The following is a 15,275-nucleotide window of genomic DNA, read 5'->3' as shown; positions in this document are numbered from 1 at the left end:
AAATCATTTTTGATGTCATCTGGTTGTAATCTTTACACATTTAAATCGATTTTTAACCGACTCACGATGCATCGTTACATCCCTACCTAAGGATTACACACAATTAAAGCTGATTTCTAAGCATTGTCTTAATATCGATCAACATGCAGATTATTTTCTCGGCAGATTTGTTTATAGTGTCAGCAAATAGGGAAAATGTCCATTATAAATTTTTTTTTTTCTGAAGAAAAAAAAAAAAAAAAAAAGCACAAATCCTCACATTTTAGAAGCTGGATCAAATAATGATGGTCATTTTTGTTTTAAAAAATGACTTAGGCTAATTATCAAAATAGTTTGACTACATTTCTGTCAACCAACTAATTGACCACTAAGCTATTTATTTCAGTTCACAGAATATCATACCGATCGATCGTTCCTGAAGAACAGTAGAAACTTACCATATTTTGTAGTTCTGTAAATGGCATTTTTTTATGTTGGAGCTGTGAAATAAGTCTACTTGATAATAAGCTGTTGTAACAATAAAAAAATAGAAAATGAGACAAATTAGAAGTTGACTGACTGCTATAAAAACATCTCCTCAAATCATAATGCCTACTCATGTCTTACTAAACTCTTTTGCAATATTATTTTCCCCTCATGTCTTGCTATAAAATTTGCATTAGCAGGCAAATCAATGAAGGCCTCCCATGAAAAACCTGAGGTCTTACACTCTTGCACTTGACCCAATCAAAAGGAGTTACAATAAAAATGTAAATCCTATCACTATGATATATTTTTGAGAAGTTGAGAAAATAAATTACAACTTTCTAGACACACCTTAAGTATTTCAACCAACATACAGTACTGAAACTTGGAATGAAAGATGTTGCCACTGCATTTACTGTATGCTGTACACTTAAAGTGTTTATATAGACCTAGTAGTTAAATGTCTATTTCAATCATTTTAAAAATTCTCATCCATTCTGGTCTCTCCTCTCTCACATTAGCTGCAAAATAAAATGTTTTTTTCTGGTATTGCTAGAATATACATCTGTGCAAAGTCAAGAAATATCATTAATTGTTTGATTCGTTGTCAGTCTTGTATTTGACCAGAGAGACAAAAGTTAAAATTCCCATACACACAAATGATGCTAACAATTCAACAACTGAATGCAATCTTATGCTGCTGTGGACTTCGAGAAAGCCTTGGTTGATTTAATTCTGTTCATCTTGGCAACCATTATAGCTTTGTCAGCTCAAAGTCCTACCCACAGGAGCTGCAAGTTTCAACACTTATTTCAAGCGTTTTAATAAAATACTTCTGTTGATGTGATGATACTGTAGCAAAGTTTTTGGGCAGCCAAGTTGTTGATCCTGCTGCGAGGCAAGAAGAGAAATGGGAATCTTTGGGACATGAAGGACTTGGCTTGGACTTCTAAAAAATAAGGATTCAGCAGTAAATCCAAAACACATATTACACATTACAATAAACATGCTGCTGTCTGAGAACTGATTGATGATTGTCATCTATGCTCTCAATCACTGGGACTGTACTACCTTCAAACGAGTCCATCTGCAGGGATGGCAAGTGGTGTTTCACTCTGTTAAACTGGCCTACAAACCACTTTGGTATCTACCTTGGGATGGCACCAAAAATCATAACTGCTGATTTCCAGTGCACTGAATGCATACAGCCCCATGCTAAACCACAATCAGTGCCCTATTTGAATAGGGTTGCTCTTACGGTACAGTATATGTTAAAGAATGCAGTTAAACTTACAGTGAATAAAGCCATGCAAATGCCCTTTGCCTGCCAACAGCATCGTCGCTTGGCATCTGGCATTATAAATATTAGTTGGTCTTTTGTACAAAATCTCACCAATTTACTACACACAAACTTAAACCAGTGCAGGAAAATATTGTTTTTCTTGAGCCTCTTAGAAGGACGCTGGAAAAATGCAGCTGGAACAGCTGCGAACATTATGACAGATGGAGTCTGGAGACTTAGTAGGCCCACTGACGGCCGACAGGTACCCTACACAGGGTCGACTCTAATGTGACAGGTTGGAAGCTAAGACTGCTATCAAATCGTGTGTCCTGATTTTTAAACAAACCTAATACCCTGATTTAAAACACCACAACCGGGGTTAATTTACAGAGCAAAGGACTTGCTACTCTAAACAGGCCATTTCACAATTTTCAAGTTACGAGACCGACAGCCATTGCCTTCCTTTTACACTCTCCATATAACTCGGCTATGCGAGGTAACGTTATATAGCACGCACTACTTTAAATCACATAACGGACGGATTTGTATTCAAATTAAAACTATTCTTCTATGTAATATAAATCAGTACAGTGAAGCTTAATTACTTTGCTATATTTAAAGATAGCAGGGTTTGATCTGTTCGAGGAGAAAAGACGCAGGAAGGAAATGTATCACTCCACTTACCCTGAAATATTGCTGATAAAAAGCCGAAAATGAGCCAGTCGACACGCGCTCCAGGGGTCTTAATGTCTTAATTAAGAAGCATTAATTAATTACGCTGAAGCGACGTCTCTATTTACATGAATCCGCAGCATTTTTATTCCATTTAATGTTGAAGTAACTATACAGTCCACCCAGGCATACAGCGTACCCAGTATACGATCGACGTCATTGACATTAGCCCGTGATTGACCCGTCGAAAATCCAATAAGAAGCTGACGTGCGAACCTCTCGTCCAATCAGAGCGCAGTGTCACAAAAGTGGGCTGGTCTTTGCGAGAGGACATGACGGAGGTGACGGCCATGTTCTGCAATACTGTGTTTGTATCCCTCCGCTTCAGTATTTACCTTTTGCATGATTTTGCATGTGGGGAAAATGTCACTGTAGCCCCACTGTGCCCTCCCTGCTTTCCATAAGAGAACCCGCTAGGCCATTTGTTTTTCACGTCTGTACCATCACAGCCCTGTAAAGCGAATAACCGACCGTTAAGACCTGCTAGGTTGTTAAATAGAGAAATGTTGAGTCTTGGCAGGCGTTAATCGTCTGAATTGTCATGCGGTATGTCAGATGTTATGGTGTGACTGCTGAAATTATTATAATTTTTTTTTTAACTAGTCGCCTTGTAAAAAAGAAGAAGCTGCATAGCCTATGTAGAGTAACCAGGAACACATAGACAGTTAAATCAGCTGAGAGGTCTATAATATGTGTCAGATAAAAAGCAACACAATCATAGGCCTGCTGTGTAATATAGTGCAACACACATACTATTGACATACACTACTGGTCAAAAGTTTTAGAACACCCCAATTTTTCCAGGTTTTTATTGAAATTCATGCAGTTCAATGTCTTATTTTACTCTGAAATGAAAGAATAGAACAAATGAACAATTTAAGTAAAAAAAGCAATCATGGAATCAATTTGTAAACCAAAATGTATTCTAAATTTTTTGATTCATCAAAGTAGCCTACCTTTGGCAGATATAACAGCTGAACACACTCGTGCCATTCTTTCTACAATGGAAATCAAATATTCTTCCCAACTCTGTTGCAGAAGTTCCCATAAATGTGTGCCACTTTTCACTTTTCTGTCCAGTTCATCCCAAACCAGCTCAATGGGGTTTAAGTCTGGTGACTGTGCTGGCCACTCCATGTTTTTAAGCTTACCATCTTGTTCTTTTTTGCTAAGGTAGTTCTGGCATAGCTTGGACTTATGTTTTGGGTCATTATCTTGCTGTAAGATGAACCCCTGACCAACTAGGCGCATACCAGAGGGTACTACATGGCGCTGCAAAATGCTGTGGTAGCCGTTTTGGTTCAGGGTGCCTTTCACTCTGTACAAATCACCGACCCTGGATCCAGCAAAACAGCCCCAGACCATCACACTTCCTCCTCCATGTTTGACAGTTGATGTCACACACTGAGGAACCATCCTTTCGCCTACTCGACGGCGTATAAAAATCCTGCGTGATGAACCGAACAGTGTTTCTTGGCCCAGGCAAGCCTCTTTTTCTTATTCTGACATCTTAGCAATGGCTTTCTTGCTGCAACTCGACCTATCAAACCTGCAGCTCGAAGTCTTCTCTTTACAGTTGAAACTGAGACTTGCTTATTACGACCACTATTAAGCTGTGCTTGAAGCTGTTGTCCTGTGAGCCGCCTATCACGCAAGCTGTTGACTCAGAAACTTGTCTTCTGATTCTGTTGTGGCTTTGGGTCTGCCAGACCTCTTCCTGTCAGAGTTTCCCCCAGTTTCTAAGTGCCTTTTGATGGTGAAGAATACTGTAGCCTACTCACTGACACCTTGACTATCTTTGCAATTTCTCTGTAAGAAAGACCAACATTCTTAAGTGTTATGATGGTCTCTCTTCCATTGTTAATTGCCTTTTTCCCGACATTTTTATGGCAGCACACTACTTTCTGCAGTACAATACTGTTCACACTGTGGTACCACAGTGTGTTCCAACAATACTTTTATACAAACAGAGGGGGTTGTTAGTAATTCAGACAAGTTGGAACACCTGAGGGAATTGGTAGCACCAACTTTCAAAGCTTGATCAACCTCCATTGCTGCAGAACAGCTTTACATTGTTAACCCATTACTTGTTCCCTGAAAAAGGCCTTTTTGTAAAATTCTGAAATGTACATTATTTTTCAGTTTTGGGTAACCTTACTTTTTTTTTAACCTCAGGCAGTTCACCACTTACCTTTGTACCATTTCAAGCTATTCATTGGACTTGAACTGCTAAGATTTCAATAAAAAACTAGAACAATTGGGGTGTTCTAAAACTTTTGACCAGTAGTTTATGTCAGTGTAGGGATGTAGGGTATGAAGGTACATGCAGGTATGCAGACCAATTTATTATCGATAACAGTGCCAGATTAACCCTCTTGAGGGACATGGGGCAAAATTACCTATAGGTGCCTCCCTATTCCAAACCCAACCCACCCACCCCAGCCAAATCTACTTTCCAAGGTATTGTTAAATATTGTGATTACACAGTAACTTATTTGGAAAATGCACCATGTAAGTATAATATCAACTAATAAATTAAATGTTATTCATATTCCAAACAAAAATAAATTAAATCAAATTACCAAAACATTATTGCCAAACTGCCCCCCTTCAGCCACTCCCTGTAGCACAACCCTGTATATAAAGTAGTCTACACTGTACAGTAACAAGCTCACCTGTACACAGATTGTTTGCTGTCCAGTTCTTGCCCATATATATTAACTGTAAGTTTGCTTTTATTTGTTTAGCTGCATGCCTGCATTTGTATCCTCATGTAAATTTGTTTTTAAGTATAGAACAGGAGCTACATTTATTGTATGTGTTAACATAATTGGCCAATAAAGCTGATTCTAATTTTCAGGGTGCATTTAATGTTGTTTTGATCAGAATGAACAAGCAGTTTGTGACTCGATACTGAAAATTGTCTGTTGTCCTTGTGAGCCAGAAAAACTTATTATCGCGCCCAATTTCATTCAAATGGGTTCTGCAGTGCGACAGTATAGCTTGTTAGGTTTCTGCAGCAGTATCTGTCCAATTCTTTTTAATGAGAAACTGACAGGCGCTTTGAAGGAGTTTTTCATTGTGTGAAAGAGAAACTTATACTTCAGCTAAATAACTTATAAGTTATCGCTTTTGTCTCCCTGAGCTTTTTTAAAAATGTCAAAAGTTTTTTTGCATTTTAAAACAGAAAGTTTATAATTGAACATACATGTTATTGCCCTGAGAACAGATATTTTATTCTACAACAGGAGTATTGGTTGGTATCTGGGTCTCTGGGTGCATGATGAAGCTGTCCGTTTCTGCTTTACCTGCACTGTATTTCAGGGAACTGTTCCACATTTTGGAAAAATAAAGTACTAGTGAGATGAGAATGAGAAGTTTTATGTTCTTGATATAAACTAAAAGAGATTGGTAAGAGCTATCTTCACAGTTCAAATTGCAAACGAATGAAGGCCAATGGACATTTCAATTGCAGTTTGAATGGTAGAACTTCGTTTAGCCACTTAGCTAGCCTGGCTTACCACCTCTAAAGCTCAGTATTGACATGACATATCAGGGCAGTTACTCTATTTGTCTAACTCAAGCAAATAAGTGCATTTGCCATTATGTTTAACTATTTCCTCAATTCAGAGATGACAAGGTACATGGACAATGCACAGGGGGTGGTGAGGACAGTAGGAGGCCATTTGCAAATTTTAAATATGTTAATATATGAAATTATCCTGGTCATGACAGTTGGCTCTTATATAGGCTACCAGTGGAAAACCAGTGGACACAGTTCATCCTGTAACTGAGATCACACCGATGTGCACTGACTCTCCAGGGAGTTAAAACAAAATTGCTTTTAAAAAGTTTTACATTTCTAGTAACGTGCTGCCAGCATTATTCTTCTTTCCTCTGGGTTTCTAGGCAAACGTGTGTCCTAGTTTAAAAACAAATGCTGTATCAGATCTAATGCTGTGTACCACTGGGAATAGAGCGGCTGACAGAGATAAAACACGACATGTTGCCTCATATGAGACATCTTGGAATAGAAACAAAGTATCAAAAGCTGGCTCGATTTGTTGGATTTAAACCCACAAGCTACAATTAGGCATACAGATACTATACGTCATGGACACCCAGCTCAAGCATGGACATCACTATGGACAGGGGGAACAGTGAAGCAGAATAGTTAAGCAGCAGAGAATAAGAAGAACCATGTAAAGGGATCTAAACGCCTCCAAGAAAAGCCGCTAAGAATTTCAAGAATCCTGTGATGACCTGGAAGTTTTGAGAAGTTCATAAAAGTCATTTGAATCAAGTCCAGCGGTAAGTACTAACTCAAAGTCTGTAGCATAATAGTGTCCAGAGGCAGACATAACAAATGAAATGCAGGGTACAGAGGGCAGAGAGATCAGTCCGCAAAGGAAGGAAGTTCAGCTGAAGAAACTCCAGAAAGAATTGGCCTCAGGCTCCTCAAAAGAACAGAGTGGGCATGTGTTAAATGTTCTACACCAGCTGAGAAAAGGTTTACAGTTCAATAGCTTTAACTATTTAGTGTGGTGGCTGCTGTTGGTAGAGCAGATTAATTACAAGGTTGGCAGTTTGATCCTTAAACAATTGAGCCGTCTCCTCTGTGTACAGTTTAACCCCTCACATTTACAGTTTCTGCAATTTGGTATTCATTGTTTTGCTCAAGGACACTTCATCAGCAGTGGCTTAAGTAAAAAAGAATGTGAAAAAGCAGAGAATCTTAATCAACAAAATGTCAAGGATGACTCAAATTCCAAGACTTATTTCCATTGTGGTGAAACTCTCTTCACGAGAGAGAGAGTAAACTGCAAAGAGTCTATAGAAGCTTCTCTGAAAAGAGATTTTGTTAAGAGATGTGCTACCTGGGTGAAAAGCTTATTTGATAATGCTGTTCAAACTTTTTTTTTAAAACCATAATAGTATTCTCAATGAATATGTGAAGAGGATGTTACTGTAGAACTGTTTCAGCAGCATGCCACTGTTACTAAGATCAGCTTCATGCTGCTTGCATAAATTCAATTTAAGGGGCATACACAGACAGTATGTATATACAGTAGGCATCCACTAGGCATGGACACCTCAATATAATACTGCACTGGACAACAACAGTACTAATAACAGCCTTAAAATTACATTAAAGTTGAAACAAACATGTCTCTGACATGCTCTCAACAAATATTTAATATTATAAAATGTCCAAGGTAATATGTATTAGAGGACTATTGTACTAGATGGAAATACATTGACATAATTATTGTTTTCAGTCAGTAGTTGTCATATGGATAAAATCCAGTCTGTTTTTGGTTAATTCAGCAAATGAAACACCTGACAAATCCAGGTGCTTAACCGCATTGATGCAACAGTCTACAACCAGAGATGTGAAAAAGAGAGCTACAACCGTATATGGCAAGATTTCCTGATAGTTGACAAATGCATATTGTCTCACAGTACATATCTAAATCATCATATTGCACAAACCTAAATCCAAGTTATAATTCCATCAGTTTACAGTAAATATTCCAACAAACAGCGGTTGGAGTTATGCAGCCAACTCAGTCATCGAGTCATCCTGTTCACATGTGCAACCTGAACAAATGGCAGCATAACAAGCAAGTTCACTGTTTGACAAATGTGTTTCCATCATCAGGAGTGACCAAACCTGAGGGGTCGTCATATCCCATCTACATGCCTGGAAATGTGCTTTACGGTCTCTGTGGTAATGACATAAACAAGCCAAAGTGCTCTCTATGCATGTCTGCCCCACTCTGCTGCCCACACTCCACACTGCCATCATGTTATTCTTTTATAATCTTGTTTTATCGTGGAAACTAGAGCCATTTGTCACTCTTATTACTCATGAGGATGTTTTCTAGTATTGGTGATTCATATTTCTGTAAAGATAAATAGGTCAGCCTTGATTTTATAAGATACATCTTCAAGTTATACTAAATAAAATAACATGCAAACTTGTGATGACTTATATCATACATACAGTTTAAACAAATGAAGTTAATCAATTATAAATTAAGCCAAGTTAGTCAACCTCAATTACAACCGAGCAAACTTGGCTGATATGGTTGAAAGCTCTTGAAAAAGCTAGTAGTAGTTTTGTCAAATTCTATCTGGATCTCAGTCAGTCTAATTGGGACAAAACCATTTCTTAGCCATGCCAGTGGCAGAGCCTCAGCATGGTACATTTTTACATCTCAGAGGGAAATATTGTACTTCTTACTCTACATCTGATAGCTTAAGTTACTTTACAGATTTAGATTTTACAAACAAAACTCCATCAATTTATAAAATATGATAGGTTACTGACTATAAATGCTATAGATGAAACTATCTAACAGTAGGCTATATAAAGTAGTTCTAATGTGAGCCACCTCCACCATCTGTAACATTAAAATACTGCTTACGTGTTAAACCATCAGTAATAGTATTTCAATAATATCATATATTATATAATAATATGACTCTCTGAAAGGCACAGTTATGCCCAACATGTACTTTTACTTTAATACTTTACTAAGGGGAAATCTTGAATGTGAGACTTGTAATTGTAGAGAGCTGTATTGCTATTTTCACTTCAGTAAAATAGTACTTCTTTCACCACTGACCCTTAATAAGGTCAGTGTATTAAATACTGTCTATGTTATGACCATTTACTGTTTACTCTAAAGAAACAATAAAAAGTAATTTGACCAGAGGGCGGCAGCTTCACACAATGCAGTACACATTTTAAATTTCCTCTTTGTTCCTTCGTGGCTTTTCCTATTCTGGACTTCTATTCTTCTCCCTCAGTCTGTCTCCATTCTATTGCTGCAGGGAGTTTGTCTTTTTCATAAATGCATTTTCACTGATAAATGTGCCCATAAACATGTAGACCTACAAAGAGAGAAATCTCATAATTCAGTTGCAAGTAATTTCATAGATAAAGCAGCGGCCGTGTTTGGTCCACAGAAGAATGTTTGAATATGGATCAAATAACATGAAGTTAGAATAAAACAAGATTACTGACAAGACAATAAATAACAAAATCATAAAATCTAATTTTCCTTAAATGCTTCATTAAATTGAACATTGACTGAGACACAAGGAAGTCATTTTTACACCTTAATGTTATTTCACATGCTTGCAGGAGCTAAAAACATATACCATCACAGTGTTTTCCCTCGGTTTGTGGAAGACTTAGGTGCACATATTCGGCAGGCGCCTTTCCTCAAGAAAATGTTAACTTTTTTAATAAAAAAAACATGCAATTTGAAAAAATAAAATCAACAAAGTTTTCACCTCTTATTGTGTGATGTGTTTTGTTTGATTGTTTTCTCATGTAGTTCATTGCTATATGCATGTACATTTGCTTGCATGTACATTTGTGAACATACTTTATTAGCGATCCATCAATGTGCAATCTCACCCTATATCATTTATGTATATCAATAAAATAAAACAAAGTTTTCACCTCCATGAATCCAGGTGTTCTTTTAAGACCATCATGGATGAACTAATAAAGAAAGTCACCAAATATTTGGTTTAAGAACAGTTTTTTTTAAACTGAATGTGTTTTCAATATTTTGGAAGAGAGCTGTCATTTTGATTATAGATAGAAAACATTTATTCCTAAGGTTCAAAAGCATTCTCTCATCAACTTGGATATGAATGCAGCCTGCTCAGTCATGGGCTACATATAAATTGGTGGTGATGGGTTTGCAGATGATAGATGCTAAAGAAAAGAGCTGATGTTCTGGTAAGATGCTGTTCTGTATCTGACTGCAGTTACTAGCAGTTCACTACATCTGGAGGAAGTACTGAAGTCATATTTACAAATTCTTTCAGTTTAACCCCACCTGACTTAAACTGAATAATTCTTTCCCATGTTAGTCTTTCATTTAATTATTCATTGATGGTGAAAAAGCTGTTTAAAAGCCTAAATAACTGTAATGTTTACTTTTTGCCAAAAAACTGTTAAAAATATCAGCCTTATAACATAGCCTATTTCTCAGCCAATATCATAAACATGTGGAGGGGGGGCGGGGGTGAAGCATTTGGGCTATTATAGGTGCATAAAAACAGTTGAAGATTATTATCATTGACTGTACGCTCTTTGGCCAGGAGGGGCAGCAGATAGGTAGGATTTAATAATCCACGGTGGTGTGGATGTAATACACACAATGTCCTCATGATGGCAGCAGGAGAACAGAGAAACATGCATCCTGCTGTGACTCCTGCGCCAAAAACAGCATTATCACCTCGCTGTTACGGGGCCAAATATTTCGCTGATATATTTTTTTAATTAGTGTTCACTCAGAAAAACGTAGGCCTATTAAACCATCTGGTTTTACTGAAAACACTGCAAATAGCCTACATCACATACTGTAGTAGTGGACTGAGGGATTTAAACATGTTTACCTACCAACACTGCTGATAGGCTATAAGCTCAAGACCACAGCAGCAAAAATGAGCAGAATAGCCGGCCCCCAACAATAAAAATGTATAAAAAAAAAAAGAAAAAACACGTTGCAAGTAAGATTTGTCATCTGCTGCATGACATATGCGCTGCATTGGAAAATATCATGCTGAGATTCCTCATCTGAGATCGATACGTTTGATTTTATGATGCTTTTACATTTTAAAGAAAGACGATTTGCTGATCTCTTGTGCACAAGATAAAAACTAATTTCAAAGACTGCAGCTGCTCTAAATATGTAATAGGCTACAGTGTCATATTTCTTCAACCAATATTTTAGTTAATAAAATGAGCAGTAATCAGCTGGAAGCAGCTCTGTGAGTCACACCTGTGCTGCTGGGCATCCGAAATTGTTATTATTAATAGCCAATCAAAAAATTACAAGACTATGAAGCCAAATATTTAAACAATTCATATTTGAAAATGTGAAGTATAGTCGCCATGCAATTTCAGCTATAAAAAATGAGAATAAAGGGAATGCAGCCTTTTTGACGGTGGTGCATTTCACCTGATTAAGTGCTGTCCTAGCTTTTTCTTTTGTAACTTCATGAAAGGAGGATAAATCAAAACGATTAAAAATAAAATAAAAAATAATAGTCGTTCTATGTGGGCTATTCCGAAATGCGTTATTTAGAAAAACGTGAAATTAGAAAACAAAAATAGCTTGAAAATGAACAAATAGGTTACTTTTTCGGGTTTAGAACTGAAGATATGATGTCAAAGGGTCGATTGTTGAAAATGCGGTTACGTGCATAAACATCATTAGCAGAAACAAAAAGAGGACGGCTGAATGCAATTGGTTTTAAATAAAATGCTGAAATAAAACCTCTTAAACCTTTGAGCCATGCGCAAACAGAAATGTATTCTGTTTATTTCATAAAACGTATATGTTTCTGTGTTTATTTAAACTATTACCCAATTAAGTTGTGCCTAAATCAACGTGTTGGTCTCAGAATTACAAGCAGTGTCTTCTTGACTTTTATTCAATTCAGTAACTCATGCAGAACCGGTAGGCCTATCCTGTCGACCAGCTCCAAACAAAAAGTCTGTTGAATCCCGACCCATAACGACTTTTCATTTCTCATACTCTGTCTGCTGTAGCTTTGTTTCTGTAACTGTGTAACGTTACTATCCACATTCAAATTAGGCTTATTTCGGTTCACTTGTGATAAAGGAAAGCATAAATTCGATTAAAAAAAAAATATAGTCTATTGTAATCAAAATCAATTTTTTTTAATATAGAAAAACAAACCGGGTTCATAGAAAACTATTCTGTAAAAGATATAGACAAATCAAAAGTATTTTACAAATCAAGAAGTCCTATTTCATTTATTTCAATATTTGTTTAAGTCTATCTATCTATCTATCTATCTATCTATCTATCTATCTATCTATCTATCTATCTATCTTATCTTCAGTATCTTTGAGGCATCCATGTCAATTTTTATATCAGCTACAGGAATAATAAGAGGCTCGTCTCGGTCTTTTCTGTCAGTTATCCTCATTAAAATTAACTAGGTTATCCGAGGATGATAACAGAGAGAGTTTATTTTGTGCCCTTTAATTTTTCAAAATCATGCTTATAAGGCCGAATATCTATTATTCTACTTCTAAAAAACAACAACACATGTCTGACGTGGTCACATCAGATTCCCACTTCACTCAGGAGATTGTTCAGTGTATGTCTTTTAAAACATACTGCAGACTTTAGTAAAACCTTGTTACTCTCATTTTTTGTTTGTAATTGTTATATATGTTCCATGTAATTATTGTCCTGTGTGTTATGTGTGGATCCCAAGAAGACTAGCTGATTACTGCAATTTTTTTATTCTTTTTTTTGGTATAGAATCCTTTAATAAACACTAACAAATAAACAACACTAAAAAAGAATACACTGCATATGGGTATGGGGTATGTATAACAAGGAGGAGATGTGTATTTTCAAGGTTCATTCAAGATGTTTAGCTGTATTGGGACTGTCCTGACACATGGAGGAACACTATGTAAATGAGCTCCAACTTATCTGACAACAAGGAGTCCTCTGACCCCTGAGAGTGAGGTAGAGCTTGCTGGTGGTCCTTCTTCATAGACCACCAGTTGACTTCATGCAATCCTATGAAGAGCTTCAGCTGTCAGGTAATCTAAATATAGCCTACTGTATTTTAACAGCAAATATATTCTCCTATACACTTCTACATTTTTCGCTATGATTTACATTAAGCTGGGGTCAAAGGTACTATTGGCTATTGCTAAGCTTTTTTTGTTTGGTTTTTAAATATAAAAATAGCCCTAATTTAAGTTAGGCTATATGCAAACCTCTAATTTCTTGCAACATTTCTGAAATAAATCTGGTAATTATGGAGCATGCCTTCAATCTCATGAAGTACCCCCTATTTCGTTTATTATACACCACCATACCTCATTACGCTCCTATTCAAATCAAAGGATCCCAATTTGAATATTGGCGCGACGTTGGGGTGAAAGGGTGTTAAGAGTCCCTGAATGCATTGGACACAAATAGCCTACACACTGAATCCTTGTGGTGAGGCGAAAGAATTACATCTCATATTTACAGTAATAACAGGTGAGGTGTTTGTACATATCGATTGTGCAAACATGTTCGTCGACGTGCGTAAAAGCTGTTTGTATGTCGCGATGCACGCCGCCTCTGTGTGCAGTGAAGCCTGCATGGTGTGTGTGTGTGTGTGTGTGTGTGTGTGTGGCTGGCAGCAGTAAAACAATGGAGGGATGATGTAGGGTGGTTAACTGCTGTCGGAGGGTCTGAGACAGACTGTGACCCACCAGCCAAAAGACTGTCTGCTTCTCACGGCCCGTGTAACGCGTTACACTATGTAACAGGGCAACAAGCTATTGTTTTTTTATGACTTTGTACGAACCAAGTAAAGTGGAAATAATAGTAGGCTAGGCCTACGTTTCTCTCAGAAACAGTTCTATGGCGACAGAAGTTGGATTCTGCCGTCGTTTCCATGGCAACATAACTCATTTTAATCAACCACTTTATTTTTATTTTATAAATGTGCTCCCCATCAAGAAAAACTATTCAGCTTTTTATCAGCTGGTATGCAACTATTATATACTGAAGTAACTCTGAAGTGCCTTCTCGCTACTTTACTAGATTATTTCCACTGTATGCACGTTACAAGTCGTTTACCTCACTGCTCTGGCCTATAGCTTACAAAATACAGCCTAAGATTTACACATAAATGTGTTGTTATAGATTACCCAACAATATAAAGTAGCTAGTTGAAATTATAATCACAACCAACTATGCTGATACACATTACTACATAAGAATAGCCTAATAATCCAATATGCCACTGTTTTTTCTGCATAAATAGTAATATTTATTTGGATACTTTTTTTTACTTTTAAATAAGTAGGCCTATGATTTTTAAGTAGCCTAATATTTTTACATAAAATATTTTACATTGTGGTATTTATTATTCTACAACTGGAGTATTTACACTACACATTATTGAAACTCTTTCACTTTTATCTATGCCTGGCTAATTTTTTTTATGGGCTACATCAAGTTCTCAGTAATTCTGCTCTGATAGTTTGCAGCTCTAGTTCTTTGAACCTATACTACTTTGTAGTTTTTGGTTGTATACTGTATCTTTGTTTCTTTATTTTGTAGCCTAATTCTACTATTTATATGTTTGTCCATTCTGTAGGCTTGCATGTTGAGGTAGGCCTACTCAACTCAACTGTTGCTCTTCTTGAGTTTTTCCTTGTCTGAATCGACGGGCTAGGATATAGCTTATAAAGCCCTCTAAGACCAACTTGTGATTTGGGGCTATATAGCCTAACTAAACCTAACTTGACTTAGACTAATAAGTTAGCATTGAAGCTTCTGTTTCCAGGCAGCAGTTCAAATATAGTAACTGAACTACAACTCAGCTGTGTTGACAAGTAGCCGTTAGCCTAGCATAATGTTGACTTTATACACTGTAAAGTATATTCTGAATTACAAATGACAGTTTTTGCAGGTGGTTTTTGGCCCATCAGTGTTTTTCAACAGTCAGAGATGTGAGCGTGCCTCTGTTCGCTGTAGCGATTTTTCCACCAGTGTATCATTATGGTTTCACTTTACCACTAATAAACAACCATTAATAGAGTGGTTATACATTAAAGGCTAACTAATGGCTCTGTTTATGGTTGATAAATCATTTACTGATTCCTTATCAGTTTTATGCCATTAATAACACATTTTGGGTTGCCAGGTTGTGGAAAGAAAACTCCAATAGCATAATGTTGCTTTCATAAACGATGATAATAAATGCTTAATAAGTT

The 15,275-nt window shown here is 36.8% G+C and overlaps 1 protein-coding gene across 7 annotated transcripts in view; it reads right to left on the bottom strand.

The window, feature by feature from the left end:
* LOC120571132 (myocyte-specific enhancer factor 2D-like) overlaps positions 1-2,638 on the bottom strand; it is a 34,043-nt gene extending 31,405 nt beyond the window's left edge. For 6 of the 7 annotated variants that reach the window (XM_039819837.1, XM_039819834.1, XM_039819836.1 and 3 more), the window contains exon 1: positions 2,432-2,638. The gene's annotated coding sequence lies outside the window, so the exon portion shown is untranslated. The remainder of the gene's footprint in view (positions 1-2,431) is intronic. The other variant, XM_039819839.1, reaches the window with a different exon arrangement.
* Positions 2,639-15,275: the final 12,637 nt, after the last annotated feature.

Source organism: Perca fluviatilis, chromosome 13 (assembly GCF_010015445.1).
Source record: "Perca fluviatilis chromosome 13, GENO_Pfluv_1.0, whole genome shotgun sequence".
In the NCBI taxonomy this organism is placed as follows: domain Eukaryota; kingdom Metazoa; phylum Chordata; class Actinopteri; order Perciformes; family Percidae; genus Perca; species Perca fluviatilis.
This window is presented reverse-complemented; position numbering and strand designations above follow the sequence as displayed.